The sequence below is a fragment of the Eurytemora carolleeae genome, unplaced genomic scaffold (genome assembly GCF_000591075.1).
Source record: "Eurytemora carolleeae unplaced genomic scaffold, Eaff_2.0 scaffold18, whole genome shotgun sequence".
Classification (NCBI taxonomy): Eukaryota; Metazoa; Arthropoda; class Copepoda; order Calanoida; family Temoridae; genus Eurytemora; species Eurytemora carolleeae.
The window spans coordinates 204912-211453 of record NW_019396537.1 but is presented as its reverse complement, the minus strand read 5'-3'; the positions used below and the strand labels follow the sequence as shown (position 1 = coordinate 211453).

Below are 6542 nucleotides of genomic sequence, written 5' to 3'. Positions count from 1 at the left end.
ATTTAAGGTTAATGATCATATAATTAATATTCAAAATTGATATTCTGGCCTAAAACCATGGAAACGACAAAATATATTTTTAAATTTTGAATCTTACCTCCATCTTTCCTTTTTTCAGTTTTGCCATTCTCCTTCTTCTGTTTCCCATTCTCATTCTTCTGTGTCCCATTCTCATTCTTCTGTTTCCATTTTTCTGGTAACATCAGAAAACATGCAGATTTTTCTGTTTTCATACTCCATTCATGGAATTCCATAAGTTTAAAAAATCGACATTTTTCGAAGCAAAATTGTACAATTTCGACTGACAATAAACCTTCACAGGGGCCATGTGAGTTGCCATGACAAATATTGGCCCAATCGTTTAAGCTTTTATGACGTTTACTGGACAAAAAATAAACAGACAAGTCAGATAAAATATAGATTGATTAAATTTATTATATTCCCAATTTAGGGCACTTTCTCAAATTACAATGCCAAACATCTAGTTTTTAAAAACTGATGAACACACACGTACTCGCGTATACGGACTAACAAACGTTGTATTTCACAACCAATTTCAACCCAATACACTGAGCCCGTTCTCTCTATAGATAAATGGTCGTGAAGTGCGTTAACTTCACGACCACTGTTTAAACATTAGTATGGAGAGAACGGGTTCTGAGCAGAACATAAACATAAACATTCAATGTTTAAAATTGTGTGCACGCAATTAATAAACGGATACTAGGCAATGAGTGTGTGTTTTATAACTTAAAATGAGTATTTGTAAACACACATTAACTACATAACAAAAAAGCATAAGTAAAATTCATGGGTAAAATGAATTTCATGATACTTTTATTACTCTAATTACTCCGAATGGAAATTCAAGGAACTCAAGGAACTCAAGGAACTCAAGGAACTCAAGGAACTCAAGGAACTTAAGGAACTTAAGGAACTCAAGGAACTCAAAGAACTCAAGGAACTCAAGGAACTCAAGGAACTCAATGAACTCAAGAAACTCAAGGAACTCAAGGAACTCAAGGAACTCAAGGAACTTAAGGAATTCAGGGAACTCACGGAACTCAAGGAACTCAAGGAACTCATAGAACTCGTGAAATTTAAGAAATAGCTTATTTTACTCTCGTTTAAAATGAAATAAAGCCCCATTTGAATATAACTTAAACACTTTAAATGGATTACGTACTGATGCAGCTTGCAATAATTCTAATTAGAAAACAATATTTTCTACAATGTCTTCCCAAACAAATGCTGAAAGAAGAGTAAGACTGTAAGTTTACACAATTTTGTTAACAAAAAAAAGCAAGGGAATGTGTGCTTATTTAACCCTAAGAAGGCTGGAGGAAGCATTTGGCGCCCTCTATCAAATTGTTGACACTATTATCTTAAAATTTCTTTAACTTTGAAGAAATAGTAATTAACAGATTTTTTTTGCAAATAAATAGCCCAAATCATTTTGGTTTTTAAGCTACAGATCAAGAACTTTTTATAAAGACCCATGACAAATGGATAAAAAATGTGTGTCCCATTTAGGGAAATCTTGTTTTTCCTTTACTCCAAGGCCATTTTCTAGGGATTAAACGCACGCTTATTTAAGGGGAGTGTTCGCGAAAAATCAAAGGGGGTAATGACGGCGAAAAATAATCGCTTTTGATCGCTGCTAATCTTACTTCTATCTGTTGCGTTTATATGGAGAAAATTGTTAAAAGCGACTTTACTGAAGAACGTAGCGTCTATACAAATTCAGAAAGTTGCAAAATATGATTCGGATCTTAAAAAAATTAATTTAATTTCAAACAAATCATTCAGATATTACAACCCATAGTCATCGATTACTTTTTCGACGCATTCGTATATCTTAATATTTAATATTCGTTTTGTATACAATGATCTTAAAATGCTGAAATAGCTGACCGCCAGATGTCTCTTTTCTCAATGCTTTGAATGATTACATGTGACAGAGACACCTATAAGTGGATCTATTAAGATAAAAAACCAAAAAAATAGTTGAACCGATCTTTGCGGGGTCTTATGGCCCTTATTTGTACATCTAGATCAGAGTAAGATCATATATGATAAATAAATAAAAGATAATTGTATAGAGCTTTGCAGAGCCTTGTAGATTATTGTACAACTGGATCTTAAATCATGGATCATAGATCTTTGTCTATTAATACGCGAATTTGATCAGGAAAACTAAACAGAGGTGTTCGTACTTTTATTTAATTGATTGTCCCAAAGTAACTTATAACGCTCCTCTTTATGTGGAAGCATGGATCGGTAATGTTGGTCAAACGACGGTAAAATAAGTTTCTGTTGTAGATAAATCTATTATTTGAAGATCCACCCCATCCCACCCCATTAATAAAAAATAATACTACAGTGAAACCCTTAATAACGAATACATCGAAAGAACTGATCAAATGTCGTATTCTTCACTTTTTGATAATGGAATGTTGCAGATATTTAGTTTTTTAATTAAATGATTATATGGAACTCTTTAAAACTGTTTTCTTGGAAACTTCATTGTGTTTTAAGAAAAAATGGCGGTATGGAAAAATCTGGAAAAATCTGAACAAAACGTTTTGTTTTATCATTCCACGCGTACCGTTGTAAGTGTAATACGAATAATCGAATAAAAACATAAAAACATCATGTCCCCCGATCCTTCTAGGATCCGCCTTCAGAAAATTGCATGGGTCGCCATTGAATAAAGGCAGACGAGCAACTTTTTAATCCGTTTAAACTTGTTTTAATTATCTTAAATTCCAAGAAAAAGTATTGAGCAATATTCGTATCTCACATATTTGTTTAATGTTGCAATAAGCTTTATTCTTGAATTTCGTGCTATAGATATATTATATATATCCCGCATTTTTGGGCCCTGGAGTAAACATCACCATACAATTTGGTTAACGTCCAGAAAATAATAATTTTGCTAAACAGAAAAAAATATTCGTCCATTTTAGGGAGTTTTTTACAATAAAATAGATTAGAGAACAGAAGGGTCCAGGGTTCATTCATGTTTTATCTTTCTTTTGCATTCATCCTATCATTTCATTATTCTCTGCGATTGATACAACAAGTGCAGGTCCACCTAGTGATAAATGTTATGAATTATTCTTTTGTTAACTGACATGATTCTATCTTCAGATACAACAAAGACAATAATCAGTAAGTTTAGTTTCTCTTTTTTATCTTTAATTTTAATTGTATCCTGGTCATTTTCTTCTTTATTTGTAGCCTGGTCATTTTCTTTTTTAATTGTAGCCGGTCATTTTCTTCTTTTATATTTGTAGCCTGTGGCCGAATTTAAAGAATTTGAGCGGCGGTTTAAATTTAAGCCGCGGTTTAAATATGGTTGGTTCCACTTTAAATTGTATCTAATGTTTCAAGATTTAAGTCGGCGCTTAATTTAAACCGCGTTTTGGCGGATTTAAACCGCGGCTCAAATTCTTTAAATTCCATCTCTGGTCTTTTTTTCTTTAGTTGTAGCCTTGTCATTTTCTTCTTTATTTGTAGCCTGGTCATTTTTTTCTTTAATTGTTATAGCCTGGTCTTTTTCTTCTTTATTTGTAGCCTGGTCATTTTCTTCTTTATTTGTAGCCTTGTCATTTTCTTCTTTAATTGTAGCCTGGTCATTTTTTTCTTTATTTGTAGCCTTGTCATTTTCTTCTTTAATTTTAGCCTGGTCATTTGAAATTATAACAATAGCCCTGTTAACAATATAAATTGAACTTTTTTCTCACAAACTTTTCAGTGCGCTATTAATATTTAATAATTTCTGAAAGCTTTCATTTGCTAACATTTTGTTACAGAAAGTATTGTTTTTTATTATTCATGCCAATTTCGTCTCATTTTCCTGGCAGAAGGAAAGGAATTGAGTCTTTGCCTCAATCTTAAGTCTTCCAATCCTTATCCTTATATCTTTCCAACCGGATGAACCTTTAATATTTCAAACTTAGATATTTGAAAACCAGAGTTTACGGCAAAGAATCAATTCCTTTCACGTAATGTTAAAATCTTAAATGCTTTAAACAAAACTACTCGTATTGAAGAGCAATTGAAAAGAGAAATATTAGTAAAGGATTAAATTTTGAATTTAAATAGCCAATTTCTACTAATTTTAAGATAAAGATGTCAAATATCTGATATCTTCACTGCGTGTTTTTCATAAAAATGGTGTACTTTTGTGATTCGTTAATGGCATTCTTAAAATGGTGTACAATCTCTAGAATACGTACATTTGTCGTCATGAAAACGATGAATCATGAATGCAATGAAACGGATTCGAGAATAAAACAAATACAAATTTTTCAAGTCTTGCATCAGCATTTCTTATCTTTAAGAATACCTGCCAGTGACTAAATATCATAAATACTGGCATATTTTATTCTACTGTTTATGCAATGTTGAAATTTTACATGTCACGGTGGAGTAAATTTAATAAAAGAGTTACATGAAATTTTTTGAGTGTTTATGGAGGCTTTTTATCTTGATTTGCTACAATATTCTTATTCTTAATTTCTCAGATATGTTTATTGATCCGTAATTTTTCTTTCAAATTATGTTAAGAATTTAAAGTTACAGTCAAGCCTCTCAATCCCCGGAACCAAAAAAGTAAAAAAATATTTTAGATTTTTTTGAGTTAAACTTTTTTTTTCAGGAATGACTAGAAACAGTGAATCATCTGAGTTTTTGCAAACCAACGAAACCAACGAAACCGACGAAACCAACGAAACCAATCGGTTAGTATAACAAATATTTTATGATAACATTATTTTTGTTTTCCTTTCCAAAATTCATTCACTTCCACTTAAACTTTATTTATTCTTTACGAACAAAATGAGCCATTTTGGGAAAAAGGGGGGTCGGGAAGATAGGTGTTTATTGAGAAAACTGAAAAGAACAAAAGTAAAAATAAAAAGTGCATTATTTGTTCAAGCAAGCTCTGAAGTATACAAATGTATATATTTCATTATTAACAAACTCAAAATTTCAATTCAGAAGAATCAGTTCTTCGAGTTCAAGTTGTTTCACAGGAAAAAATCTGGTTCTAGCCGCAGTGTCCCTAGTATTATGTACAGCTTTACTGTCATGTACTGGTACAGCATTACTTTTCAAAATGGCAGCTCAAGATATTAGAATCTCAAAAGATCAGGTATAAAGGGATGGTGGAGATGTCCTATTTGATTAAGGGGGTCCCTGCCTTCATTTTTGGTTCACATCTTCCAATTTTTTTAATGCACGCATAATAAGTGTTCGAATTTACTAGAATAAATCAAATTGAATTTGAATTACCTCTAATAATCTCTAATGACCTCTAATTACCTCTAAAGACCTCAACAAATAAAAAAATGTTTCCAGTATGGCTTTATGCATATTAAACGAAAGCTTGGCACCCAGGGAATACAGAAGCATCAACGAGAACAATGTTTGGCCTTCTAATGACATATATTACCCTCTAATGACCTCAAATGACTTCCAAAATGAATTTTTTTTTAATATGGCTTTATGCATATCAAAAGAAAGCTATGAACCCAGGGAAAACTGTAGCAGCAACGAATTCAGTGTTTGACCTTCTAATGACCTCTAATGACCTTAAATGACTCCAAAATGAAAATGTTTTATCTATGCACATCAAACGAAAACTAGGAACCCAGGGAATACAGTAGCCGCAATGAATCCAGTGTTTGACCATCTATTGACCTCTTATCACTTTGGAGGTCATTTTAGGACATTAGAGGTCATTAGATCAGTCAAAAACTGGGTTCATTGCTGCTACTGTATTTAGGGCCCTATCAATTCTGCCGTTTAGGCGTTTATCGGTTACAAACTTTACGTTGGGTGTTTTTGTTCCCAAAACTATTGCAGTAAATTTATATTTTGAAATTTAAAAATTTTATTTTTGTCACCTATTTAACATTCTACATTTTTATTTGTTAAAGTAAATTAGGGGGATAAAGAAAGGAGCAATTTTACAACTTCAAAACCATACCCCTTTACTTAGGTATGATACAGCTTAAGATGTTAATCATCTTTTTTGTAAACTGCAACATCCCTTGTTCACCTTAGAAACAGGGGGTTATAATTTCAAGTTATGAAATTACTATTTTCATGTAAACTTATATTTTTAGGTTTTAGTACTGATCACACTGGAGGAAAGTTCATCAGTTTATCATACTGTACATACTGTAAACATTAACTCATGTACAGGGGTCAATAACCTTCCACATCTACCCAGCTCATACCACAACCTTACTCTTAAGGCTTAAACAAGGATCTTCGGCTTGGATTTCAACAGGTGAATTAAAAATTCATTTAATTTTTTTCCATTTTTTTCGTTTTCAAGATTTTTAAAGTGAAATGCATATCATTTGGTTATTTTTTCGTATTCTTTACTCGAGTCCTTTTCATGAGGTCTTAAAAGTTTACTATTCTTTTGGATATATTTTTAATTTTTAAAATATTTTTAAATGTATCTTTTGATTTAGGCGAATTCGTAGATTTGGAGACATCTCTTGAAGAAGAAAGATGGTAAG

General features: G+C 31.9%; 1 long non-coding RNA gene across 1 annotated transcript; it reads left to right on the top strand.

The window, feature by feature from the left end:
- The first annotated feature begins 2902 nt into the window (after positions 1–2902).
- Positions 2903–6262, top strand: LOC111705097 (uncharacterized). Its single transcript, XR_002765946.1, has 4 exons — positions 2903–3174; positions 4667–4748; positions 5008–5161; positions 6138–6262. It is a non-coding gene; the product is annotated as an uncharacterized LOC111705097 (long non-coding RNA).
- The last annotated feature ends 280 nt before the right edge of the window (positions 6263–6542 follow it).